General features: G+C 41.3%; 1 protein-coding gene across 5 annotated transcripts in view; it reads left to right on the plus strand.

The window, feature by feature from the left end:
• CA5B (carbonic anhydrase 5B) overlaps positions 1 to 12,630 on the plus strand; it is a 59,446-nt gene that overhangs the window by 9,855 nt on the left and 36,961 nt on the right. For all 5 annotated transcript variants that reach the window (XR_002126653.1, XM_019666332.1, XM_019666338.1 and 2 more), the window contains one exon: positions 9,146 to 9,243. The gene's annotated coding sequence lies outside the window, so the exon portion shown is untranslated. The remainder of the gene's footprint in view (positions 1 to 9,145; positions 9,244 to 12,630) is intronic.

Here is a 12,630-nt window from a genome sequence, read left to right on the forward strand (position 1 = left end):
ACTAGGTCTTAAGTATTCCCACCACAAACAAGAAATGCTAATTAGGTATGTGACATGATGGGGCATTAGCTAATGCCATAGTGGTAATCATTACAATACATCAATGTATCAAATCAACATGCTGTACACCTTCAACTTCTACAACGTTATACATCAACTATATTTCAATATTTTAAAATCCCTGTAAAACTCTTTTAATAGATCTGGCTGAAATCTTACTGTAAACACTTCAAAACATCTGGTTGCCATCTTCAATGAAAAACTCAAGTAACCAGACCTAATTTGACTAGAGCCTTCTGTCAGCTAAATATTTTCATCCACCTTCCTTTCTGCTTAAAAAAAAAGAAAGAAAAGAACAAGAAAACCATTTTTCCTATCAAAATGTGTAAGTAATACTTCTACAGAATTGCCCTGTTTCCATCACATGTAACCTGTCTTCCTGTAATTCTTGCCAGGGCCAGCTTCTTGGGCATGGGACCACTGTAGACACACAGGCCCCTGCTCTTTCCAGGGTCCTACCCTTAGTTTAGTGCTCTGCTGTTGCCATCTTGAAAGTCTTCATCGTTTTTGAACAAAAGGCCCTGCATTTTCTTTTTCACTGGGTCCTGCAAATTAAATACCGCTTCCTGATTTTTACAGCTACAGCTAGAGGATAGTACAAAGGGAATTCCACACAGATTAATCATTTGGGACACTCAGGGTTTTTCCGGGTACGCTTCAAAGTAGTCCACATTATTTAATCTGATCTGATTGTAAGATTGATAGCTGTTCATAGTGAAAGATTAAGACAGGTTCACTCTAAGGACTAAAAAAAATATATCACATGATGTCTTTTAATATTTCAGAACCACATTACAATTTGTCATTGAATTATTTTCAAGAGGCCTTCTCTTGCTAGAGTGATTTCCTTTGGGATCAGAGGCCATGGTTTTCTGAGGGGCTCAGCACGCTTTTCTATAAAGGGCCAACTGAATACCAGGGGTGCCAAAAAATGTATACAAGTGGACACTTTGGTCAATGTTGCTCAAGCAGTAATTTGCCATAATCCGAAGTGTCTGGACGCTGATGGTAACCACTTTGAGCACCTCTAGTCATTGCAGAAGTCAAACGTGACTTGTATTTATCTTTTGTTATTGGTATATATTGAGTATGACAATTTTAATTGTTTTTTCCTTTTGTAAAATGTGTATACTTTTTTTGGCACCCTCTGTATTTCCAGTTTTGCACTGTAACAGGAGAGCAGCCATACACACCAGGTGCACAAGTGACCATGGCTGTGTTCCTGAACCCGTGTGGGACACACAAATCTGAATTTCACATCGTTCTCCGGTGTCACTAATATTCTTCATTTTCGTTTTCCTACCATTTAAAAGTGTAAAAATCAGGGGCCGGCCGAGTGGCTCAATTGGTTAAGAGCTCGCTCAAGAGTGTGAGCTCTGAGCAACAGCGGTTCGATTCCGGGCCCAAGCTGAGCTGCTGCTGAGCTGCTGCTGAGCTGCCAACAGGTGGCAGGATGGCTCAGCTAAAAATAATAATAATAATAATAAATAAAAATAAAAGTGTAAAAGTCATCCTTTGTATGTGAGCTGTATAAAAACAGGAATCAGGCTGGATTTGGTCTCCTCCATCACATTCCTTTCATGCCCAGCACATAGCAGGCTTTCGATAAAGGTTACTACTTGATGGATCCGACCCAGCAATGCGGGTCACCGGCCGGCCTCAGTAGGTCACAATAAGGACAGAGGCTCCTGCTTCTCACACCACTGCCTTTGGGCTCTGTCAGCTCACCTTCTCCACCCCTTGCCGGCATTTGGGGCACCTGGTGTAGCTTTTCTGCCATTCCTGACCCTGAAATGTTCAGGGCAGTCTAATCAAAACGCAGACGCAAGCTGTCTTCCTTCCTGCCTGTGACATGCAGCTTCTCTCGTTCTAGCAGTGCTGGCTTGAGGGTCATGCTCCCTTCTTTCCCCCAGAGCTCCCCTTCCTCCTGCACATCGCCCCCTCCCCACACACACACACATTCTTGTGCGTTTAGGGATGGAAAAAGGAGATAGATGGCAGAGGGCAGGAGTCGGAGAAGAGAAAGGTACAGTTCTTTGTCCTTCGCCAGGGCTCTTCGGGGTCCCTCTTGCTGTTGCAGCCTACTGCCTGGGTGGGCGCCCTCATGTCCTCCATTCAGAGGCACTTGTGGGGCCTTTGGGGACCTGTCTGGGGCCCTGGGCACTGCGTCCTCCCCTGACATGGTGCAGGCACTCTGGCCGCCCTGTTCCATCTCACCCTCTGCTCTGCCTCCAATGCTGTGCGTCCAGCCTTGCTCTCCCTCCTCTTCGCGCCGCGGTGCTTCTCGGCCCTACAGGCAGTGAGTGAGTCCACCCCGCTGCCCTCAGCAGACCTCCACTTGGCCCCAGCAATGCAGTCAAGTGCAGACTGCTGGCGAAGCTACCCTCTCAGCCCATTCACAGAGGCCCAAGCCCGCCCTCCACCTCTAGCCTTCTCCGGCTTACAGGCAGCCACCGGTTTCCATTCCCGGCACAACCTCAGCGACTGGGGACAGCGCCATAGTCTCTACACCTGCAGCTGCTGCTCCTCAGGTGGAGCCTGAACTAGTCCTGAGGACGTCTGCAAGTCGGGAAGCATCCGACCAGGAGATAAGACGCCAGTCTCTCCTCACAGGCAACTGCGCTGTGTGAGCAGTGTTCTGCCTGACTTGAGGCGGGCAGGTAAACAGGCAAAGCTGTCACTCAAGACACAAGACACAGTGAAGAGCATTTCCTAAGGCTATTCATTGTGGTCAACCATGTTGCCCAATTTGGGTTTGGAAAATATTGTGTACCATATGCCTAGCAACACCTGTCATCTGTGTCACTTGTTTATTCTTGCTTCTTTGTGCAACTTCACACAAGTAAAGGTGTAAGTAAGTATTTGCACAGTGGTGGCCCCACTGGATGATTTGGGAGGACTTTAGCCTGTGATAATTTCCATCAGCGCCTCTCTCATAGCCACGCTATATAAATGTGAGATCTTAGTGAAAGGAGAGTTTGCTGTCAAAATGTAATTTCAACACAAGTCCCTGATAGTCTCCCCAGCCATCAGTAGACAAAAGCTCAAGCCACCACTGTGTCTGAGGCATTCTCATTGACTGAAAACCAGAGGGGATGTCTGAGATGTCATTAGTGGCTATTTTGCCCAGAGGATGGATTTTAAAAACTTTAATTTCCATCGCAGTGAAACAACTCTCTGAGCATGAAGGAAGACTGGCTTTCAATAGGCTCGTGTACTCTCTATAATAAATTCAGACAGAAAAAGAATGACTTGCTGAAATACTAATAAAATCGAAATCTTCATTTTAGTGAATAATGTTAAGATCCCCTGTCCTCAACGCGACTTTCATAAATAAAGAACAAATGAGTTTGAGTTTCATCCTCCCCTTGGTTACCTTAACCTGCTTCAAGAACTGAAGTGTAGAAAGATTTCATGGCTACAAACCTAAAAATCAAGGCAGACCATTGTTGATCAGGGATCAACAAAAACACTTCCGACTGGAAAGGCTTGTTAACAGATTGCTGAGGTGGGGTGAGCCTGCTCAAGTGCAGATGAGCATAAGCTCAGTGCTCCGAAAGAAATTGAAGATGCTGGCCAGCCCTACTTGGAGCATGAAATGAAATTGTTTTGCAGATCTTAGAGATTATTTGACCTGATCTCTTGTCCTTTTTTTTGTTTCCTCCTAATTCCAAGAGCATACACTGGCTGGTGATAGGTAGGAGTTTTGTTCACAGAACCAAAGCCTCAAACTATTTAAATTAGAAACCAATTGGCATAGTTCTAGATTAAGCATCCTGCCAATGGAACCACTTATTTGGGGTGTTAAAAGATTGAAAGTTTGTGCATAGCATGTAGCATATTTCTACTAGGGCATTCACAACATTTCAAAGAGATAGGCTCCGTACATAAAAGGAATGGAAATGTACAATTTAAGAGAGGGTAAGGAAAGAGTTACTAAAGCTAAACATACGCGTATATACTCTGACCTGCTTTTCACTCCTGAGTAAGTGCCCAAGAAAAAGAAAGCATGTGGAAATTACATGTACAGGAATGTTCATAGCAGCTTAGCTGACTACTGTGCATCTACTTGACACACAATAGATGCTCAATGAGTATGTGAAATTGAATGGAACACATATTTCACGTGTGGCTTCACAGATCAAGCAACACATACTAGTTGCATATATTTATCCATCAGTTCTGATATTTAGCCTTAGATTAAAGATTAAACACTTTATGCAAAATCATTTTATTAACAATTTCCATTTGAATCCATTATTACTTTTAAAAAAACATCAGATTAAGGTCTTTGGAATAATTTATTCAAGCTTAAGATAACTATGCAGAAGGGTCTATTGCTAAAGAAAGAACAGTGTTATTAGAAAATAAATTTTAAAAATGAACAGGCAGATTCTCCCCTTTATCTCCCAAGCTGGTCTGATACTAAGCTCCTTTAAAAGCATTCTCTTGCAAAGGGAATGGTTTTGGTTAACGCTAACGTCTGGTAGTTACATAAAATAACAGTTAATGATACAGAACAGTGCCATCCAATGGAACTTTCTGGAATGATGGAAATGTTCTATATCTGTGCTATCCAATATGACTGACACTAAACACAGGTGGCTGTTGAGCACTTGAAAGAGCAGCGCATGATGGCAAAATGTGCCAAATAGAGCCTTCTAAATTCTAATATTTAATGCAACTGGAATGACCAGAAAACAGAGCTACAAGTATTTGGCCCCAAATATTCCCGAAAGGTTGACCTCAGTCCTCATAGATGGTTTAATAGTTTTTATCCAACTCATAAAACAGAGGGTCAACTTTGAAACCTTGACACATCTGCAAATTTAAGTCAAAGCCTTGACAATCAGACAACAGAACACTTAACCTGTGTTTAAGCTTCAAGGTGACATACCTGATTCACAGAATTCAACACAAATAGTAGTTGGTAGGAAAACAGACCAGGACATAGATAGCTTCAGGGTGTAAAACTAAAGTCAAACAGAGAAAGGACAAAAAAAAAAAGAAAAAGGAAAAGAACAAACTCCGCCCTCCACCTAAAGCTGCCTTAGCCATTCTGTAACTGGATTAGAATATCAGAGAAACAGGCTAACCACCAGCTGGAAGGTTTAATGATTAACCCCATCACTTGGGTTAATACTTGAATGAAGCAGCCCATCTCCTGTCAGTTATTTACGAACATCTCTTTGGAAAACAGATGAGTTGTCCTTTCCAAACGCTACCTTGAAAGAATGTTTCCTCTGCTGACTTAAAGTCCCAGTCCCCCCAGCCCCTTCTGTTGTCTGGTTCAGTGCAGGGTGGAAAGCATTGAGGCCCCTCTGCAGGCTTTCCTGGGCGTGAGCATCCCATCTTCTCAGGCCTAAGATAGCTGGCTCCCAGATGAGCTATCTTAATTAAGGGAGCAAATATCATTCCTTTCTACCTGTAGTGAACAAAGGCCTTCCCGAGTGGCCTTACCTGACAGGTAAACATCCTGGGAGAGCTTCCAATTCAAAGGGAAAGATGCTTGTCAGCCCTCGGCGTGGCGGTCGTGTAAAATCAAAGTTAACGATACCGAGCAGAGCTGTCCAGTGGCACCTTCTGTGATGATGGAAATGCTCCACAGCTGCACCAGACCATGGCAGCCAGGAGACGCAGGTGGCTGGCGAGCGCGTGGACTGGGGCTAGCTAGTGCTGCTGCACAACTGAACTTGTGGCTAACTTCAGTAGCCGCGTGTGGCCAGTGAGTGCACTGGTCAGTGCAGCTCTGGAACAGTCATGAAGAGCCACCGACCATGAACTAGCTTTGCCGGATGAGTCCTCTGATCCTCCAAATAGCGCCTCACAGCTGCTGTTGTTATTCTCATCTTCCACACGAGGAAATCAAGGATCCGCTCTTTCAGGCATGGGTGACTATGGGGGAGTGCCCTAGGTGGCACTTGGACCCTATCTCCACCACACTTGACCGCACTGCGTCTCAGGTCATCACTGGGAAAAACTGACATCGCAACAAAGCCTCAGAGGTGCTGTGACAAGAGTGAGTGGAGAAGACTCTTTCCCTGGTGGGCATTCTAGAGGCCAGCAGGAGCCCCCCAGCAGTGTTGCCTGACAGCCGAATTCTATAAACACGTCCCCCTGCATTTAGCCTCTAATCCCATTAGCTATGAGAGAAAAGCCTCAGTATGACCAGAGGCAGTAATCTCTCTGAGGGAGTGCCTCGGTATGACCAGAGGCCGATAAGACTCCATCTGAGGAGTGTCTCAAGGTGTATTGGGACCTGTTGGGACATTAACAGTTAATCTCCTCTGGGAGGACACAGTAACAAGGTGTCCTGGGGCTATGTGGTGGATATGTGAAGGCATAGCATATGCTGGAACATAATGGATATGTTAATAGATAAGGCTTTGAGGCACAGACCTCAAAGGAATGTTAATCTGATCAACAGCAGTTTTACTTCTCAATAAAAACCAAGCATCGACCCGATTCGGTGGGGGGGGCTCAGTCTGACTCTCTGAAGGCTGAGTCCCTTGGTCTTGCACTTAAATATTACTTCTGTCTCTGTCTCTCTTTATTCAATCTGTGTCGCCCCTCTCGTGTCCCATTTGCCCTTGCCACGCAGGACGTGACACAGCAGATAGATGTTAGGGCTTTCCTCTCTGCCATGCTGCCTCTTCATGGACTCAGTCCCCAAATTCCAACTCGGTGCTTGAAAACCGTGAATGGACAAATTAGGTTGGGTGACCCTCAATGTTAAAAAGAAAATTTGGGGTTTTAGAACAACAATGAGAAAAAATGTCAGCAACGACACTTCTGCAACACTTTGAGAGTCCTGTCATCTCCCCCTCCCATTTAGGGTAATATTTTATCATGGATGACCCATTTCTGTTTGATAACGCCACCTGAGGAAGCTTTTGCTCCTCTCCTTCACCTTGGTTGCAAGGGCACAGAACCAGGAAAAGTTGTACTAGAGAAAGAGGCAGCCGAAAGTTAGCCCAGTCATTCTAGAAATTTCACTATTAAGTGAAATGGAAATTTCCTAGAAAGAAGGGCTCAGTAACCACTGCAAAGTCAGGCTAGATGAAGTTATCTTGGGAAATGTTAGACAAGATAAAGTCACTATGGGAAGGAAAAGCCAATTAGAGATTGTAACAAAGCTGATTATTGGCATCAAGGAACAGTCATTTTAGAGACCTAGAAATCCGATTCAACTTTCCCTTAGCATTAAACTTTGTAAAAGTATCAAATGTTTCTGTTTTGCTTTTACTTAATCATCTATGTGACTAGGATTAAAGACAGTAAAATACCAAATGGTAGTGTAAGCAATTCATTTGAAAAGAGAAGAAAATCTCTTCCATTTTGCATTATGATTTCCCAGTGTGTTGCATCATTTTTTAAAGGTAGAAACAAAGAGTAACTTAAATGTTTTTTAAAAAGATTTTATTGGGGAATTGGGGGAGGGGAACAGACAAGTTGCTGTCCTTTTCTTCTTCAGTCTAGTTGTGGAGGACGTCGCTTCACTGGCCCATGTTGGTATTATCATTGCGCTCTTCCCGGGTGAGGCAGATCGGTCACCAGCCACTGGATGGCCGCTCACAGCGGCTCACGGCAGCTCACGCCTGCTGCCAGCTGCTCACGGTAGCTCAAGGCAACCCACTGCAGCAGGGGCTGCAGCCTACGCCATCGTCCGTGACTCACAGCAGCCCAACTCCAGGTTGAACTGTTGTTCACCATCGTAGCTGTAGAGGGCGCAACGTCACTGGCTGTCATGTGGGATCTGAACCGGGGCCCTGCTGCTCAGAGCTGGCATCCCAAGCCAACTCTTAACCAACGTGCCACTTGGTTGGCCCGTAACTTATGTTTTTTTTTTTTATAGAAAGTCATAAAGAAGCCAAAAGAAAAAAGTACAAATCACCTGTAATTCCACCAGCATCAATGACCATTGTTAATGTTTTCTAAGCATTTGGAACATATTTTTCTCCACCTTGGGTCTTCCTGAGAGAGAGAGAGAGAGAGACTATAGATAGATTTCTTAAAAACAAAACTGGGAGTAGAATGGTGGTTACCAGGGCTGGGATTGAAGAGATGTTTAAGGGTACAAACTTGCAACTAGTAGGTAAATAAGTCACAGTACAATGATTATAGACAACAATGCTGTATTATAAATTTCAAAGTTGCTATGAGACTAGATCTTAATTGTTTCTACCACGAAAAAGAAATGATAATTATGTGATGTGATAGACGGTTAGTTAACACTATGGTGGTAATCATATTGCAATATATGTGTATCAAATCAACACATTGTACACCTTAAACTTATTCCATTTACATGTCTAATATGTCTCAATTAAAAAACTGATATTATACTATTATGAAGATTTGTCACTTTCTGTCTTGAACAGTGTATTTTCAATGTATTTCCATATCATTAAACATTCCTCTATAATAGTTTTAATGAATCATCTGCTTTTAAATCTAATTTCTTATTTTTTTTACCATAATAAAAATGATGTAATAAATACTCTGGAAGCTAACAGTTTTTTGCTCATTTGTAATAGTATCTTTGGTATAAATTCTTAAAATTTTAATTTGGGGACACATGCTAAAATGTAAGATTTTGGTACATGTTCGTTTCCTTTAAAAAGTGTGATGTTGGTGTACATATTTTTTGTGGCTCATGTGTATTCATTTTCCAGTGTCCTGCACCAGATATTATGGTCCACAAAACTCTTGGCAAAACAAATGGTACAGCAGTGTGTAAATACTGCTTTGACTGGCAATTCTTTCTCTCATATAAAGCTGAACGTTTTATACGTTGAATGACCATTTGTATTTCTTTTTTTTTGTAAATTGCTTATTTGATACTTTGCCCTTCTTTCTGCCAAATGTTCATTTTTTTTCTTGAATTTTTTGCACCTAATTTGGATGTGCACAGATATTCTTTGTCAGTTACTAGTTCCACCTTTCAATTTGATATGATTATTCTCTTGCATTTTCCTGGTAAGCAATCCTATATTTCATGTCATCTCCACATCACTTCAAACTTTTCTCATACTTTTTAACAGTAATACGTAACTGTTGATATAGTTGTTTTGTCTCATTGTAGTGGCTCTATCAGAATAGATACAACATAATGGTGAAAATAGCATGGACCCTTGTCTTCTTCCTCACTCTGTTGGAAATGTTGCTCTTCCACAGGATCTGGTGAGTCACTCTAAATATGACATGTCATGGGGGGATCACTTATAAATTACATAAATGTCTAATCACTATGCTGTGTACCTGAAACTAATATAAAATAATATTAAATGTCAACTGGAATAGAAAAAAATAATTTTAAAAAATAGGTAAAGGGGATGGCTGGTTAGCTCAGTTGGTTAGAGCGCAGTGCTCATAACACCAAGGTTGCCGGTTCGATCCCCACATGGGCCACTGAGCTGTGCCCTCCACAACTAGATTGAAACAACTACTTGACTTGGAGCTGATGGGTCCTGGAAAAACACTCTGTTCCCCAATAACATTTAAAAAAATGGGTAAAGGATTTCTATAGACATTCCTCCAAAGAATACATACAAATGGGCAATAAGCACATGAAATTACTAGCCATTAGGAAAATGGAAGGAGATACACCACTTCAGACTCACTAGGATGACTGTAATAGAAAAGACAGACAAAAACAGTTGGCAAGGATATGGAAGAAATGGAGCCCTAATCTATTGCTGAGAGGACTGTAAAATGGTGCAGCTGCTTTGGGAAACATTTTGGCAGTTCCTCAAAATGTTAAACGTAGAGTTAGCATATGAACAAGCAATTCCACTCCGAAATGTACCCAGGAGAAATGAAAACATATGTCCACACAAAAATTTGTGTGGCTGTTCAAAGCTCTCTATTTATGAAAGTTTCTCCCCGTATTGCCACCATCAGCGTAACTTATCTATTTGCAGATTTGATCAATCTTTGTTTCCCTTTATTAACGCCCATTCTTCTAATTTGGGGTTATTTCCATTAACACAAACCAGTAAGTGGGAAGAAAGGACCAGTTAAAGGCCTAACTAATGTTTCTCTAAAGATTACCATTTAATAAATTTATGGGATACAATATATAATTTTTGAACATACTATATAAGCTTATACTTTATCATTTGCTTTATATTCTGAATTTACTGTTATAATAAGCTCATCTATCTTCTTATTAATATGGCTAGTGAGAAAGTAGAATAATCAAACCTATGATCCTTATTTTCTAATTAAATCTCAATATCATTACCATAACTGATTAATTTTGTCCTCCCTTATCTAGTTTATCTGATGTGCCTAATCAAAATTTCACTTTATTTTTCTGTTGAAGGCTTGTAGAAAAAGATCTTGCTTCAATTTTTAATATAAAATTTCACTTGGATTTTACCCCATTTACATATCCCCCTCTTGAGTAAACGTTTAACTGTTAGTATTAAGTAATAAGATTGACAATTCTTTACAAAAAAAGACCACATGTTTGCAGCACCTTCCTTTTGGGACCAGGGGGTTGATTCCCATAAATGCTGTATGGGGAGGAAGCCACTTCTCCCCTCCTTGTGTCCCCTCTGGGGTCCTCAAGCCCTCCCTTTCTACATCCTCCAGTTTATTGCATTGGGGCTGAGTGAAAACTCCTTTAACTGAAATGCATGTACACTGCCAATATCACTGTGCAGCCCATTCACCATCTCAGACTAGTACCTAATGCTTGGTCCTTGCACTTGATAAGTACTCAAAGATTGCTTTTAATAATAATGTTAAATTACAGGTTTTTAATTTAAAAAATTGGATTTTGTGTAGCTTTGGATGGATCACATGGTTCCAAAAGACCTAGCTAGAAAATAAGAATAATTGATCATAGGATTTAAAAAACTCTTAATAAGACTTGTATTTCTCGTGGCCCATGAATATTGGATTGCTGAATATAACTGAATTGACTAATGTTAATCATAAACAGGATTTCTAAGAAGCCTAAAACTGTTGAGAATGAAATGTGTTGAGGTATGTTTTTTTCTCCTAAACAGAAAGGAAAAAAAAAACACTTTCAGGGTCTATCATAAGCAAGGCTTTCGAATATTTTTGTCTTCATCCTGATATTTTATGCTCTATTTTAAGATGAGAAAATCTTATGAAACTAGGACATTCAAAAGGCTCATTAAACTTGGTAGGTTAATTATCAGCTATAACCATTATGAATTTTGACTTACTTTTTTACAGGCTAACATTTTTTTACTTCAGTGAAAGTTAATCACTACTGCTTGGAAACAAAAATTAGACAAACTGAGTGAGTGTAATTTTGCCAATGTTATATTCCTAAAGTGTCAATGTAAAGACCAGTCACTTCAATGGGATGCATGTGCACTTATTTGTGTGTCTCATCCTGGTAATGAAGACCACTAAATCCTAATGAGTTCTATGTTGTAAAAGCAAGATTTTACTGAGTCTTCTGATATTTTCTCACAGATGTCTAATTATTTACACTGCTTTATGGATGTTACATTGAAAGTTTTTCATGGTCTTGGCACATTATGCTTGTTTTTCTAGGCTAAAATTATTGCAGCCATGCATGGAATAGGATTTTCCATCTTAAATCACCTGTTAGGCTGCCTGTTGGAGTTTACCTGGAAGTGTTTAGCCCTGCACATGTGTACCTCCTCTGCCAGCCAGCCTTTTTATAAAGAGGCGGAGGGGGCGTCTGGCCACTTCCTTCACATGCTCTCATTTTCCTAACAGAACATTAAACCACTCTCCTCCGGGGTGATATACAAAGCATATGAATTGATATCTCAAAGAGTCTGCCTTGAAGTTTTGGCCAGTGACAATGACCTTGTATTCTCTACCACATACAGTAATTCTCAACAGCCCAATAATTAGAAATGTCGCTATTGGAGGACTGCAAAAGACCTGCGTGCAAGACCTCTGTTCCTACAAATCAGAGTTGTTGGCTAGGTTGTTGCTCACAGCCATTCACCCCTCCTGCAACCACAGGATCAACCACAACGCTTTTTCCTTCTGAGTATGGACTTAACCGCAAAACTTCCCAGCACGGTTGTTCAGGAAGCTTCTAGAAATGAATCAGGGTTGAAATGCTAGTTGAAACCTACTTGTCATCCTGGGTAACAGTAACCTAAATGCTACCCCGGAGCAGGCCAGTCCATTCGTGACTTATGTACTCCACTCAGTTGAACAGGAAAGCTTGGCTAGTACATAGCTTTGATTTAATGCACTGTGCTTTGTGATTGTAACCGTGGTTTCCACTGTCAGGAATGGTGTGTAATTCCTTATGACACTTATTTCCTACTTAGCGCACATCATCTTACAAGGAATCAGGATTTGTTTTGGTGCTAAAAGTAAAAAAAAAAACTGTACTCAAAATCAATCAAACAAAAGCCCTAGCCTTTATGTCTTATGAACACTGGAAGACATTAAAATGATTTTCATTCTTTCTTACGATGAGCATTCAGGCTTACAGTCAAACCTCTGGCCCACTTTTTAAAAATTTTTTTTTTATTGGGGAATTGCGGGGATGGGAACAGCGCTGGGGAATGGGGGAAGGGGAACAGACAAGTTGCTGTC

This window comes from Hipposideros armiger, unplaced genomic scaffold (genome assembly GCF_001890085.2).
Source record: "Hipposideros armiger isolate ML-2016 unplaced genomic scaffold, ASM189008v1 scaffold_13, whole genome shotgun sequence".
Classification (NCBI taxonomy): Eukaryota; Metazoa; Chordata; class Mammalia; order Chiroptera; family Hipposideridae; genus Hipposideros; species Hipposideros armiger.